This window comes from Panthera onca, chromosome D1, assembly GCF_046562875.1.
Source record: "Panthera onca isolate mPanOnc1 chromosome D1, mPanOnc1 haplotype 2, whole genome shotgun sequence".
In the NCBI taxonomy this organism is placed as follows: domain Eukaryota; kingdom Metazoa; phylum Chordata; class Mammalia; order Carnivora; family Felidae; genus Panthera; species Panthera onca.
Window position 1 is genome coordinate 3,940,188 of NC_138348.1, and position 15,614 is coordinate 3,955,801.

Sequence of the window (15,614 nt, forward strand, 5' to 3'; positions counted from 1 at the left end):
GGGTTCTGCCCGTCAGCGGTTTTCGTTTTGATGCGTTTCTTCGCCTGAGAGGTTGTCCGCTGGGTCCGGTCCCGAGCCCACCGTGTGGCAGGAGAAGGGGACTGTGCCTCTGGGCGAGTCCCCTGCCCTCTCAGGGCCTCCGTGTCCCCTGCTTGTGTTGTTGGGTGCATTCGTGCAAAGAAGGCACGCCCACACGGACCGTCATCCACGAGCTGTCCCCTCCGCCCACCCATCGGAAGAATTTTGATCCGCGCTGCCTGCGCCTCAAGTCTTCTCCCCTGACCACTGTCCACACCCCAGTGCTGAGGACGGCCCATGTGTATTGCAGCCCCCTCCCCGACCCTGCGTCTTCCCGACGTGGTGCCCGGCAAGGCCCCAGAGCGGCAGGTGTCCCCGGAAGCCCCTCCCACTCCAGGGACCCAGCATCAGGCCAACTGTTCGCAGCCGTGTCTACAGATGACATAAATACATCTCGTGAGCCCAAGCCAAACAGATCCCCAGCTCAGCTTCTCCTGAGCCAAAGCCCCAACATGTCCAGAGACGTCGCAGGGCCACCAACACAAGGGGACGGGTGACAGAGAAAATGGGGATGGAGACACAGGGACAGTGACCTATAAGCAACTGCAGGTGAAACATCTCACTGTTGCAAAGCATATGTAGGATGTGTGACCACAGGCATGCTTGGGGAGGGGGCGGGGACAGGGAGCCATACCATCATCAGCAACACCGAGAATCACCTTCTGGCTGATTGGAGTCTTTTTTTTTATGGTTATTTATTTTTGAGACACAGGGAGAGACAGAGTGAGAGTAGGAGGAGGGACGGGGGCGGGGGTAGGGACAGAGAATCAGAAGCAGGCTCCAGGCTCTGAGCTGTCAGCACAGAGCCTGACATGGGGCTCAGACCCACGAACCTGACTTAATCGCTGACTTGAGCCAAAGTTGGATGCTCAGCCTACTGAGCCACCTAGGCACTCCTGAAAATAGGTATTTTCTTTTCTTTTCTTTTCTTTTCTTTTCTTTTCTTTTCTTTTCTTTTTTCTTTTCTTCTCTTTTTCTTCTTTTCTTTTCTTTTCTTTTTCTTCTTTTCTTTTTCTTCTTTTCTTTTCTTTTCAACATTTGTTTACTTTTGAGAGACAGAGCATGAGCAGAGGAGGGGCAGAGAGGGAAACACAGAATCCAAAGCAAGCTCCAGGCTCCGAGCTGTCAGCACAGAGCCTGACGTGGGGCTCGAACTCACAAACTGTGAGATCATGACCTGGGCTGAAGTCGGATGCTCAACTGATTGAGCCACCCAGGCGCCCTCGACTGGGGTCTTTTTGAGGCTTAAGCGAGTTGGGGGGGTGTCCCCCGTTCCTCCACCCCCCCAAACACAAATGCTCTCAAGATGTCCGCCAGGGGCCCTGATCCCCACACCAGAGGCAAGAAGGCCTTGGTCATATCGGTTGCCCTGTGCCCGGCCTTCTGCCAAGCCAATGCCACTTGGAAAGTCCTGTGCTCCTTCTGAGTAAGCTCCACGTTGACCGGCCACCAGGCCCGGTGCCGGGAAAGGGGAACAAGCAGACACTCCGGCTGCCTGGGTGACTAAGAAGGCGGCCCCAGAGCCTTCCGGTCTCGGTTTTGCCATCTGTGAGATGGGACCCTGGCCCCTCGTGGCTCTGACCGTAACAGGCCTCATCCACAGCTTGCGCCCATGGTGCTGGCTGCTCCCCTCGCAAATGAGCCGCTTCAGTGAGAAAACAGCTGGCGCCCTTTGCGCCCTCCCCTCACGCCAGGCGCTTCACACGTATCACTCGTCTTAGATCAGCCTCCACGTATTAGCTCCTTTAATTCGTCAAACGGCCTTGTGAGGGAGTGATGATCACGAGTATCCCCATTTTACAGACGAAGAAAAGGAGGCTCAAAGAGTTTTTCCAAGGACACACAGCTGGAGAGGGGCAGCCGGAGCCCAGAGCCCACGTTCTTAACCCCTGTGCCACCTGCCTCCCTTCCCGTGAAGCAGAGGTGGTCCAGAAAAGCAGGCGCCTGCTAAACTCGCACAGGCTTCTTGACTCCAAAGCCTCCGTTCTTCTCTGCCTGCGCAATCCAGGCCCTCCATATCCTCCGGGTATAACGCGGGCAGGTTCCTCGTGAGGGAGGAACACAAATGTGTCCCGCAATGGGGTGCCTCTTGGGATCCCTGCAAAAGGTGGGTAAAATCTTATCAAAGAACACGGTGATTGGACAGCAAGCCCTCAAGTCAATCGGGAATCGACAGACTCTGATGCCTATCAGGTTATGCAGACCTTCCTTAACTGACATTGGAGTAACGTCCTAAAAAACCCATGCCAAACGGAAAATGTTGCAAAGTCAAAGGTGCATTTGATTACACATATAACCTACCGAACATCACAGCTCAGCCTACCAGCCCTGAACAATGACATCGGCCTACGGTCGGGCAAAACCATCCAACGTAAAGTCCATTTTACAACAAAGCATCGAGTGTCTCATGTGACGTGTTGAATCCTGTACTGAAAGTGGCCGACAGAGTGTCTGTGTGGGTAGAGACGGAGGTCCGAGCACCGGCTGTTGACCCTGGCGACCGCTGGCCGACCGGGAGCTGGGGCCCCGGCCGCTGCCCGGCACCCCGAGAGACGATCGCAGACCCAGGAGAAGATTCACATTCAAGCTTCGAAGCACGGTTTCTCCCAAACGCGTGTCCCTTCCACAACGTCGAGTTGGGGACTGTCTGTAATTAGCTGCACTTCCTTTGGTGACCTTGGGAATTCGAACTGAACACAGCCTGTGGTTGGGGCTCTCGTACCAAATGGTTCGGAGTGAAAATGTCCCGTGGCTCCCTGTGACGTTTAAAGAGAAATTGCTGATGCAGAGACTTGAAGACCCAGTGGGGTTTCAAACACAAAGCGAGGGTGACACGAATGGGACACGGCGTTTGGCGGAGGGAGAGATGTGTGCGAGACGTTCTGGCCACAGCCGCCTCCTCCCTGGGCAAGGTGGAAAGACAGCGGGCAAGGAGTGGGGTCGGTGTCTCTCCAGAGCTGGCCCAGTGCCAGACGGGCTGAATGCACACGAGAAACATGTGGGAGGCAAAGGAACGAATGAGCGGCATGCAGGAGATGGGAGAGGGGGGCAGGCGAGCCATTTCCCCCTCCTCTGCCAGGTGCACTCCAGTGTGTTTCCAGGTACCCGAGTCTCAAGGTTGCAGGTGCAGGACCTCACAGCGGGAGGGACCTGCCCCGCCCATCCAGGGAGTGCCTGGCCAGTGAGGGTCAAAGGGCTCCCCGGCCGGAGCGGGGCTCAGAGGGCATCCGCCCTCTTCCAGGGAGGCCACACTGTCCGGGCCTCTCTCCTTGCAGGGCTCCGAGGGCCGAGCTCTTGGCCCGTCCGTCTGGGGCAGGCTGAGTGCCCCCACACCCTTGGCAACTGCCCGAGAAGATTCCAGGGAAGTGGCCTTAGGGATGAGACACTGTATGAATGAGGGAATGTGTGGTAGGAAGTGACAGTGGTGACTCAGGGTGACTCAGCCTGGAACCTGCCAGCGGTCTGAGCAGCCGTCTGTGGCCACGGCAGCCCCTCAGCTGCCCACCTCGGGGCAGAGGTCAGTTCTCCTTTTCCCCGGGGCCCATCTCTTGGGCTGGCCTTGTAGCCAGATGCTTGGAGAATGGTGGGGAGGAGGGTGCATGGCAGGTGCCTGGACTGAGCCCAGGAGCGGATGGAGGGGGAGCCCATGAGCAGGACGGGAGAAGGGCTGGGGTGTTGCCTCTGGCCCCTGGAGAACCCAGGAGCCTCCACTTGCCTTCCTTAGAGGCCCATCTCACCTAGCAAGTCTCCCTGTTCAGACAGAGGAATCAAGGCCTGGAGGGGAGATGAGGCCAAGGTGAAGGGGCTGAGAAAGCCAAGGCAAGAGGAGGAGCCAAGTGTACTTGTCCTAGCTTGGGTCAGCAACCTCCAGGCTATTGCCCCGTTGGTGGAGGCCATGGGCATCACACCATGCATGCCAAAACTCTGACAAGGAGGTCCTACTGGCCCCACCAAGGCCTCTGCTGGAATCACCTTACTTTCCCACATTCCTTCCTTGAGATAAATTCAGGTGCTGTTTCCACTCTCTACCAACCCACCCATCCATTAATCTATCCATCTATCCATCCATCCACTTATCTATCCACTCCTCCATCCGTCCATCCATCCACCCACCCACATGCCCGCTCAACCATCCATCCATCCATCCATCCATCCATCCGTCCATCCGTCCATCTGTCCATCCATCCGTCATCCATCCGTCCAATGTGAGCCCTTCCTTGCAGCCTGCCCATGTCTTCAGCATCCCTATGTTCATTCACGCCCCATTCACCACATCTGTCCACCCATCCATCAGCCATCCATCCATCCATCGTTAATGCATCCATCCATCCACCCATCCTTCTGTTCACCTACACATCTATCCATCATCTATCTACCCTCCCATCCGTCAATTATTCGCTGAACCAAGGTCCTGTGACTTTCCTTTCACCTTCCAGTCCTCCGTGCCCCGCTCCCTTCTCTCTGGCCATCAAACTTATCCATCCCATCAGCCTCCGTGACCCAGGTCATGGCCCGTGACCTTCGGGAGCTCGGAGTCACCAGGTTTCCGGATCTAGACTGAGAAAACTCTAGGCCGGGCAGAATCGCCCCTCCCCCATCCGTCCCACCCTCCTGGTCGACTGTGGACCCTTGGTCTTACTCTTGCTTCTCCTGATCTTTATCCTTCCCCCCTCACCTGGTTGGGGAGGGAGAGGCCCCAAAGCTCCCCCGCCCTCCATTCTCCCGCCAGCTGACTCAAGGAGAACGGACTTGCTGCTGGGAAGGCCTGAGGCTCCAGACTCAGGGACAGCAGTAAGCATGAGCAATGCTTGTCGCTTCCTGTCTGGCCCCAGCCTGCCCCTCCCAGCGCTCCTAGCTGGGTCTGTGGTCCTTGGCTGCGGGGCCTAATTAATTCTGGCCTGGCCCAGCACAGGGGCAGCCCAGCCTCATAAAACCATAAATGGTTGTGTCTGTATCACCGTCATTCCACCTTACAGCTTTTGCATTTCAAAGCGCCCTGCTCTTATGATTGGATTTGGTGCCTGCAACAGCCCTGACTGGGGCGGGGGGCAGTGGGGACCCCTGAGCCGCACAGCGCTGCGTGGCCCCGGACGGCACCGTCTCCTCAACTACACGAGGGGAGGCAACGTCGCATCCCATGGGGCGCAAAACAGGAGGCTGTGGTGTGCGGGCGAAGCTGGCGGAGTTGGTGGGACCGTCTCTCCTGCTGTGGAGACGCCGGGTCCCCCGAGTGGCCCGGAAGGTGCCATCGGGAGAGCCTCCCTGGCAACACCCCGCACCTGCCTCCTCCACCCGCGCCCTGCCCCTCGCGGCTGAGAATCGACCCCCATCTTTTACCTTCACCGCTCGACGGCCGCTCTCCATTATTCACGGCCACACACAGAGGGGCCCAGCAGAAGAGTCTCTCCAGCTAACAAATGGCCACGGGTGACCGATGAGACCCGCAAATGCATTGGGAACCAACATCCCGACCAGAACCCAGCACCACAGCCTGTCATCTCTGTCCCTATGCCAACAAGGGAGCTGCTGAGACATCTCTGGGGATGGTCCCGGGGGAGCTGCTTTGCCCCATAGGGGAGGGTCCAGGACCGGGTGGTGTCTCACCCACCAGTCCCTCCTCTTTGGTTTAAGCTCACCTGCTTCCGCTCTTCCCAAGCTGGTACTCAGCTTTCCCTCCAGCGATGGTCTTGCTGCCCCTGCCCACCGGGCCTGGAGGTGTCCCTACACCCCCCCGCCCCCGGGGCAGCCCCACAGCTCTGGCAGAGCCTTGGCAGGAGGAGGAAGCTCGCCCCCCCTCCCAGGGCCCCTGCCCAGGTGCCCCTTCCCCCACCCCCACCGTGACCCCAGAGGCAGCCAGAAGCTGGTTCCAGAAGCAGACCAAGCCTGGAAAGCCTCCTCACCATCCTTGGGAAATATCAGAGCTGCTCAGCTTGGTTTTGCAGCCCAGCAGGGCCCTGGCCTCCCTCCGAGCCTCTGTGTCCCCTGCCCTGCGCGTGTGCCCACCCTGCACCAGGCACTCTGTCCTCTCCCGCTGCCCCGATGGCCTCAGTGCCTCCAACACGACACCTTCCCTCTTGCTTCCGGTTTTTGCACATGCCCCCTTCCTCCCAGAGGCTTTCCCCTCCTTGCCTCCCCCTACCCTTCCCCCCCGGTTCATGTCTCCTCCCTACTCGGGGTTTTCCCAGATGCCCCCTCCTCCTGGGAGGCTTCCGTGACCCCCCAGCTGGGCATGTCCCCTTCCGTGCATTTCTGCTAAGTCACTTCCCACACCGCATTCTCGCTGTCCGGCTCTGCCATCAGACTGGCAGCTCGGCGGGGCGGAATCACGGCAAGTCACTGATGATGTCCCCGAGGTGCCCTGGCACCGAGGGGCTCCGGGACCGGCTGCCGAGCAAGGAATGAGCGACGCTGTGAGACCCCTGGGGCTGCCTGTGGACGGACCCTCGGAGGAGGCCGTGGCCGCGTGGAAAATCTGTGCCCCCAGGGGTGCCTGGGGGGCTCAGTCGGTTGAGCTTGAGCGTCCGACTTCGGCTCAGGTCACCATCTCACGGTTTGTGGGTTCGAGCCCCGCATCGGGCTCTGTGCTGATGGCTCGGAGCCCGGAACCTGCTTCCGATTCTGTGTCTCCCTCTCTCTGCCCTTCCCCTGCTCATGCTCTGTCTCTCTCTCAATAATAAATAAACGTTAAAAAAAATTTTTTTTCAAGAATCTGTGCCCCCAAAGCCAACATTTTCTTCTCTTTCCTTTCCCTTCCCTCATTCTTCCATCCACCCCAGCCTTCAAGAGGGCAATCGCCGAGGGGAATGGGCCCATCACACAGGCCGGCTGCCACCCCCCACCCCGACCTCCTGGCTGCCTGGGACAGAGACGGGTCAGTCCCCCTCTGGGGCCGGTCCAGACTCCAGTCCCTGCCCCAGCCCCCCCAAGGACGGTGAGCCAGCAGGCTGCAGGGAGAGGCCCAGATGAACACCAGCCATGTGGATGCGGGAATCCGGGCAGCTCAGACCCCCATAAGCACCCCCCCCACCCCCTGCAAAACTGCCAGTGCTGTGAGCTGGGCCCAGCTGGGGGCCCACAAATGCAGGCAGGACGGGGGCACCAGGTAGGTCTTATCTCTGTGAATGGAACCATAGCCCAGGTCCCACCGGCCTCTCCCGGCCACTCAGCAGCCTTGGGAGAGGCGCTGACCAAAAGGGGAACTTCTCGACCTAAGTGTGAGTCAGACAGAAGGGAAAACAGGGAAATTCTTCTTGGGTTTCACTGGGGCCCCAAACAGAGACCTGCCCCTGCAGGAGCCCCCGGGCTCGGGAACATCCACGGGTAACCTTGGCCTGTCCAGCACACAGGTTCCTCTGTGCCCTGGTGCCCCATCTGGCAGGGAGGACCTGCCCCACACTCTCCGGGGCGGGGGGGGGGGGGCCGACAGGCATGGGCTACGGAAGAATCCTGCCGGCCGTGTGCCAGGCCCTGTGCTGTGACAAGACATGCAGGGGCCCTGCCCTCGTGGGGCTGACAGTCTTTGGGGGCGGGGAGCCAGTTAACCCACAAGCAAACTGGACGGAGTTGTGGGTTGTTATTCATGCCACAGAGGAAGGACTCAGCTGCTCCGACGGGGTGGCAGGGGGAGCCTCAGGGAGGAGGCAGAGCCACGGGAAGCCGGGGACATGCGTCCCAGGTGGCAGGGGGCACCGCCTGGCGGGGGGGCGGGGGGACAGAAGGGCACAGTGATGGGAATTAGGCAGGACAGAGAGGGCGGCGTGCACGGCTCCGGCCGGCCTCCGGGGCCACGGCTCGGGCAGGGCTTCTGGCCAGACAAAAAGCAAGGTCGCTGAATGCCCGGGGGTTCCCGCCCTGCAGTCAGATTTGGGGGAATCACAGGCTGCTCTCCCTGGGAGCAGGCAGGAAACCCCCCACATCTCGGGGGAGGGGGGGTGGAGGGACTGCCGCCCGTGGAGAGCCACCCCTCCTTCCTCCACGGGACCCAGGGCCCCTCCCCTCCGCTCCCCTCCCTCCCCCCTCCCGGGGCAGGCTCCTCCACTGTCTCCCATCCCTGCCCAGGCCAGTCGGCTCTGCTGTCCCTTTAAAGAGGCCTGAGTCACAGAGTTAAGAATGAAACTGACTCATGGTGGAAGAGGTGGTCACCGGGCTGGCCGGGCGCCAGGGCTGTGGCGGCAGAGGAAGCCGGTGACCGCAGCTGCCTGTGTGTGCTTCGCAGCAAAGGGCAGAAACCACAAAACCCCATTTGAAATTCCGCCGCCCCGCGCAACTTGTGTAATGAGGTTCCCCCTCATAATGGGGGCATTCAGGGCCCACGCGGGCCTGTGGGGCTGGGGGCCTGCCCCCCGGGGCCAGCTGATGGTGATGTCATCTTCCGTTAGGAGCCTCCCCTCCCCTCCTTCCATTAAGGACTTTTAAAAAAATGCACCGGGAAACCCAAGTGAGGGCCAGAACGGAAGTCTTGGTTTTATTTATAGTTGATAACTTATGTCCGGCCCGCTCCACGGGAGGCCCGGCAGGGAGGATAAAGAGCCCAGAGGAGGGGGCAAGAGAAATGCTCCAAACCCCAGGCTGAGGGGGCACCTGAGGGCAGGCCCCAAGCTGTCCTCGGAGCTCCCTAGCAGCCGAAGCAAAGAGGCAGTCAGGGCACCGTAGCAGGAGGCCGAGGAAAACGGGGACCCACGGGGCCTGGGCTCAGGTCCCAGCTCTGCCATGGTTGAGCCGTAAGACCTCACACAGAACCTGCCTTCTCATCTGAAGACGGAGAGAAGAGCCCGGCGCTGTCAGGAGGGGTTTTAGAGGCTCTGCGGGTCTGGGCTCCAGGGGTGGACAGCAAAGCCCGCCCCTTCTCCCCAGGCCTACGTGCACGGCAGACATCACTAATGGATCGCAGCACACTTTCCCCGAGCCAGACCCGGCCTCCCAGCCCCATCCCGCGCAGCTCTCCAGGGGCCACCGCCAGTGTCCCAGAGCTGGCCTGGGGACTGACCTGCTTGTCCCCTGCTGGTAACCAGCCGGGGAGAGGCCCAGGAGGGCCCTCTTGGTATTCCCAACACCCGGCCCACGCCTGCGCAAGAAAATCTTGTCTAGTAAAGGAGGAGCGGGGAGAGATTGGGAGAGGGAGGAAAGCTTCTCCCAAGCCTCTTGTTGCGCGTCTCTGGGCCTCACTTTCCTCATCTGTTAAATGGCCATTTAGAGCAGCTAGCTCCTCGGGGAGTGGTCCCGACCGTTAAGTGAGGCGTGCAAACCTCTTACAGGCAGGGGGTCCGCAGCAGAAGGACTTGGGGGTTGCAGGTGGGAGCGCGGGGACCCCACCCTGGCCGGTGGTCCTAACTCACGGCCCCAGGCCCCAGGATGGAAACGCTCACAGGTGCCCGGCACCCCCAGGGCAGGGTCCCAGGTTGGAGGGGGTCGTGGGGTGGGGGGAGTGCTGTCAGGCCTGCCCTTCTCCCCCCTGCACAGCCAGAGGGCATTCGGGGTGGTACAGATTCCCCCCTGCACCGCCAGGAGACCCCACCAAGGGGCTGAGCTCGCACCCACACGGGACCTTGCCATTTCCGTCTAGAACCTGTTTCCTGCGCGTCTCCTGGCACCTCAAGCTAATGGCTCTTTCAACGTCCAGTTGAACGGCCGATCTCTCAGGGAGAGCCGTTTCCCAGAACCCCTTGTCCCTGACTCCACGAGGGGCGCCTGGTGGCATCCGTGGCCCTCTGGAGGCCCGGAGCCCACGTCTGCCTGGACTCCCTCTTCCTCCCGGTTTCTCCAGTGGCAGGTACCGTCCTGAGAGGCCCTTTTCCCCAGGGAAACAAACGTCTCCTCCCAGGGCCGGCCGGGCCGGGAGGGAAGGGGGAGGCAGCAGGGCCCCAGCTTTGGATCTCTCCGTGGAACGTGTGCCTCCCGCCCAGTGGACAAGGGGAGCCAGAACCTGTCCTCCAGGGGCACAGGGACGAGGCGAGAGAAACACCATCACACACCCGAGCCGCGACAACAGGTGTGCAAAGCCCCAGAGGAGGCAGACGTGGGGCAGCTACTCAGCGGGCTAAGGAGAGAAGGTATGGGGTCGGAGGTAGGACTGTTCTGGGCAGAGGGAACAGCGTAGTTCCAGGCAGAGGGAACATCATGCATGAAGGGGAGCTCGGGAGCTGGGCCAGCGAGACCGGAGGCCGGAGCAGGGACCACGTATGAGCGGGATAGACCTGGGCAGGCCGGGCCAGACCTCCAGGGCCTCGTGGGGTGGACAACTGTCCCAAGTGCCTGGAGAGGTCTTGGTGGCTGGAGAGGTGATGTGACCACGCTTGACTTACAGCCTGAGAAGAACATTCCAGCTTCTGAATATGTCATGATTTTTACACCCCACGTGGGAGGCTGCCTCCTATGCGGGCCCCCATGGCCTTGGGTCCCTTCACACCTCCCTTTCCCAGGCCCAGAACCTGAGAGGTAGAGAGTGCCCTGCCCAAATCCATGGAAGCGGGGTCCCTCCCCCTGACCCCAGAGCCCCAACCTCACCTTCTCAGAGAGAGTGGGCGTCTCGGCCCGAGTTTATAAGCGGCACAGGTTGACCCAGACACCAGGGGCTCCAGCCCCAGTTCTGGGGCTTCGAGACCGTCCTTACCTCTGCACGAGGCGATGACCAGGCAGAAGCCATGTGGGCCATCGTGGGTGGGAGGGCTGGAGGCTGCTCCTGAGTGATCTAACCTTGGCGCTATCTCGGGTTGGGAGGCGTCCACCCAGGAGGACCTAGACGGCTCAAAAGAGGCCCCAGCCCCTCGCCAGAAGTCCGTTGGTCTCACTTGCAAAATACCTGTCCGTCTGTGCCTGCAGCCCCATCCACCTGGTCGGCCTTTCCTCCTTTGCCACAGAATGAAACGGAAAGAAAACGGAAGGGCGGGGCTGCCCAGGTAGGCGGGGCGTTCTTCCCGGCCACCATTCCTTCCTTCCTCTGGGGTTAAGGTCAGGGCGGAGCCATGGCCAACCTAAGACCTGCCCCCCCCCGGGGGGGGGAGTCGGGACTCCCCAGCTGGCCTGGGTCCCACCTGCAGGGGACCCACACGGCCACCTCCTTCCGTGACCTCGGAACCATCCGGGAGACCAGGGGAAGATGCAGGGGAGTGTCATTCATTCATTCATTCATTCATCTGTGTATCCACTTACTTCATCATCCCATGCTGGGTGAGGGCAAGAGTAATCGTAGGCATACAGACACAGAACATTCTTGAGGGCTTCATATATGCCAGGCACCCCACAAACAAGACAAGCGGTGACTCCCGGAACCCACACAGCCTACCCACGAGGCAGATGGACAGGAAAAGTAGAGAGGCAAGACCCAGAGGGAGGGACACCATGCTGCCTGGACGCTGGGGCAAGCCAGCCCGTGACTAAGGACAGGGCTGCAGCCATGAGCCAGCTCCACACTTCAGGGCCTCGTGGGCCTTATCAGGGCCTTGCGCTTTATCCTGAGGACCAAGCACCCTGCAAGTTGCAGATGCAGGGCCTTACGTGACACTTTGGAAGCTTCTTTAAGATGTTAGGCGGAGGTTAGAAGGGGTGGGAGAGGAGATTACCACGGTCACACGGGTCCCAGGGGGCCGATGGTGGGGGGTTTAAAGGTGACCCCGGCAGGGCTCAGGGACAGGGTCCAGGTAAGGGCCAAGGGCATGGGATGCCACTCCGCCACACCTGGGAGGAGGCCCCACCCAGTGGGACGGGGAGATAGGGGTGACTCCGGAGGGGTATTACCCCTTGTCTGGTGCACGCTGAGCTGGAGATGCCCGTAGACAGCTAAGGTACCCAAGGCAGGGTCTGCAGCTCCCCCAAAGGGGAGACCCTCCAACACCAGCCGGTTCCTCTGCCCCCAGGAGTCGTGAGAGCCCTCACCGGCGCCTTGCTGGGGCTACTCCCACAGACAGCTGCCCTAGAGCCACAGCAGGATCTCTCGCCTCCCGCCCGCTCCTCCCGCCAGCCCTAGAGTGGCTTTCGTGCCCACCAGCGCCACCTACTGACTGCTCAGGTCAGGCCTTCAGCAGTGTCTCCGTGAGTCCTGGTGCGGCCGGGCGTGTCCCCATTTTAGAGATGGGACAACTGAGGCCAAGAGAAGCAGGAGTCCTCCGGAATCCTGCCTTGCAGCTTCTCTCCAAAAAGCCCCTTTAGAGAAGCAGGTGGAAGGGGGGAGATGCCGGGAGACGCCTCATCCCCCTCTCGCCTTCTGTCAAGCCTCCAACATTCCTAGATTCTTCCAGCACCCCCAACACCGACCCTCGACTCAGGCCCACCAGAGCCCAGTTTTGGTGGACAAAGTTCATGCCTTTGGGCCAGCGTCTGCTTCTGTGACCACCACCCCTCCCCAGACAGTCCAGCTGGGCCCTGCTGAGAGGTGGTGGTGGGTCAGAGAAATCTGACCCATCCCTGCTTGATTCTCTCCCTCTGCTTGCGACACTCATAGCACGAGCCCACCTGTTAAACCAACGAAGAGGTAATGATGGCGGTGGTGACCTTGATGGTGATGGTGGTGATGATGCCGAGGAAAAGGAAGATGCAGTGCAGCACAGAGAGGTTTGGTCACATGACTCGTTCGCAGCGAAGCTGAGAGGCACACGCGGACGGTCGTGCCAGAACCTGCTCGCTGACCGCCGCCGTCCCCTGCCTTTGGTCACGGAAGAGGCTGTCTTTGTGGCCCCCTCATGTGATACTCTTCGTCCACTCCCAAAGGGCCACACCGCCCCCCATCAATTATCAGTCTGGCTGCTCTGCCCCAGGAAGACACAGGGAGGAAGCTGAGGGCCCTGAAGCGTGGGGCTGTCCGTGGGGCTGCAGGTGCCACTCAGGGCACAGCCGAGGAGGGATCACCACGCCGCCACGGGGGGGGGGGGGGGGGGGGAGCATAGGAATGTTCGGTCGGCCGCCACCCCCCACCCAATGTTCTTGCTCCAATAGATCAGGCACGGCCCTGACCTCCTTCCCCTCATGAACAACTGGCCCACCAGGAGACGGCACTGTTAAAAAGCCGTGGCCCAAGAGCCTCAGCCGCTCCAGTGCCCGAGGGCCGGCCTCTGCCAAAAGGCTGATCCGCACGGCCTCACTCAGTTTTCCACGTGCCCCTCCAGAAGCCCCCGCTCCGTTTTGCAGATGAGCTGCTTCCTTAAAGCCTTCCGCCACGGGGGATGGAACCACGATCCCGACGGAGGCCTGTCTGAATCCACACGTACCCCCACCCCAGCCCAACACTCCGCGCGCGGCCTCCTTGGGAAAGGGTGCGCCCGTGCCAAAAGCTCAAGAGCCCGGTGCCGGTTAATCGCTCATATTGCGGCCGGCAGAGTCCTGGGTCCCCAAGTTCCCCCACCCTGGGTCCACACCTACGGGAATGTTACCCCTGAGACTGTGAACACGATGGCTTTCGCTCCCATGGTGAGGCGGTGGGGGTGGCGGAATTAACTGGTTCGCTGTGATGTGGGGACGTTCATTAGCCAGGGGGGCCGGTAGGTCTGCTTTTAAAAGCGGAGGATTTTCTCCAGGAAGGAAACGGGGGCATCAGCCCTACAGCGGCAAGGACCTGAATCCGGACAACCTCCTTAACGAGCGTGGAACTGGGTTTTCCCCCAGAGCCTCCAAAAGGAGCGCGGCCGGCCTGGTGCCGTGCTTTCGGCCACACGAGACCCTGAGCGGAGGACCCAGCTCAGCCGTGCCTGACTGCCGACCCACAGAGCAGTGCGCGAGTAGAACGTCGTTTCAAGCCCCTAAGCGCGGGGTGGCCTGGAACGCAGCGTAGGCAACCGGTACAGATACGCATTCAGGTGGCCTCCGGCGGGACCCTGGGGGTCCCAGTCAGGGAGGCCTTCCTTGGAGAGTTCCTGAGGCCTGAGTCGTCCCCGGGGTCAGGGCGGAGAGCTCCAGCGTGCAGAATCAGCAGGTGCCACGGGGCAGGCCCAAGCCGCGGCGGGAGGCGGGGAGACCGCGAACTGCCACTCTGGGCCTCCTGTTCCTCGTCAGCAAAACAAGACTGACGCCGGTGAGCCGCGGCCGGGTAAAACAAGGGAATGTGTCCAACGGTGCTTTGCTCAGGGCCTGGAGCTTGGTCAGGTGCTCGGGAAACCGTGGACGGGAAGAGCGTGCCAATATTAACAATATTTGCCTCGTGAGTTTTACGCGGATGACCGAAGTGCCCAGGCAAAGTCCCGCAGCGGTAACAGTGACTCTGGCATCTCTGCCTCCCTGGCCGGAGCCCCAGTGGGACTCTCACTCCCAAGGGGCAATAGAGAAGCTGGCCTGGGGCCCCTCCCCCTGCCGGCTCCTGGGGCAAACGGGGACCCTGCCCGTCTCCAGGGGAAGAGACCACACATTCATGTCCTCAAGAACCTTTCAGAGAGCTTAAGGAGGTGTTTCTCACACAGTAATAGAAGGCAAATCGTAAAAAACTTCAGAGGGCCTCCTTCTCTGCATCCGAGGACGGAGTGTGACCTCAACGCCTGCACGGGAGACCAAAATGGACCAACCTGCTGTTTCCATGAGCTCCGAGAGAGGCAGACGCAGAAGTGACGGCTGGTGTGAGACACAAAGTCGAGACACGGCCATTCCGTGATATTTCCAGGGCGCCTGTCGTGGGCCACACCCGGGGCGGAGCCCTCTGGGCCTCTGGAACCTAGCAGAGGAGACAGACCCCAGCATACAGGTCGTTCACACCGTGGCGTGATCGGTGGCAAGCGCGGGACGGTCAGAGAGGCAGGGAGGGAAAGCATGCCAGGAAGAGAGGGAACAGCCCAGGCAGAGGTACAGAGGCTGGAGCAGACGTGGCGTGAAAGGGAACCACAGGCTGTTCAGCATGAAAGGTGGGCCGCCTCCTTTGGGAAGGAGCCCCGGGCCTTGCTCTGGATGGGACTCCTGTCTCAGCTTCTGTCCCTTCCAAGACTGACCGTGATGATTATTTCACTGAACGTGCTACTTTCCCGGCAAGCGGCCAGACGGGGCACCGGGGAGCCCCCGGAGAGCGAGAACAGCAGCCACGAAGCTGGTGACCGTGGGCTCACCTGGTGTGAGTCTGGCCCGCGCGGGTGTCTGAGTCCTTCGGGTGACCCCGAGCATTGTGGGTTTCAGGACATGTCACAGGGTCCTCCTGGCCCTTGAGATGAGAAAGTTCGATGGCTTTGTCCAGTAGCCTTCATGATGTTTCCTCAAATGGACTTCAATTTTGATTTTAGACCAAGGTCAAGACATGTAGAGCACACAGGCCACCGCCCTCCGTTTCTGCACTCGTGGCAGACATGACTAATTGATTGTAGAACCCTCGACCCAGTACTCAGATGAGTGATCTTCGGGGTCTGGTCCACCCTTCTCCGTGAGACGGACACCCAGCTCGGTCGTGAAGCCCACAACGGCCTGACTGCCCTCCCCCTCCTCTGGCCGCCGTTGGCCAAGACGCTTGGAAAACTGTAGAAGCCAGCATCGAGGGGGGAGGAGATAAACATCTCTCTCTCCCTCCCTCCCTCTCTTCCAAGCGTGTGCACGCACACGCTCACAGGAACACAAGACTGTGTGTATCACATCGTTGG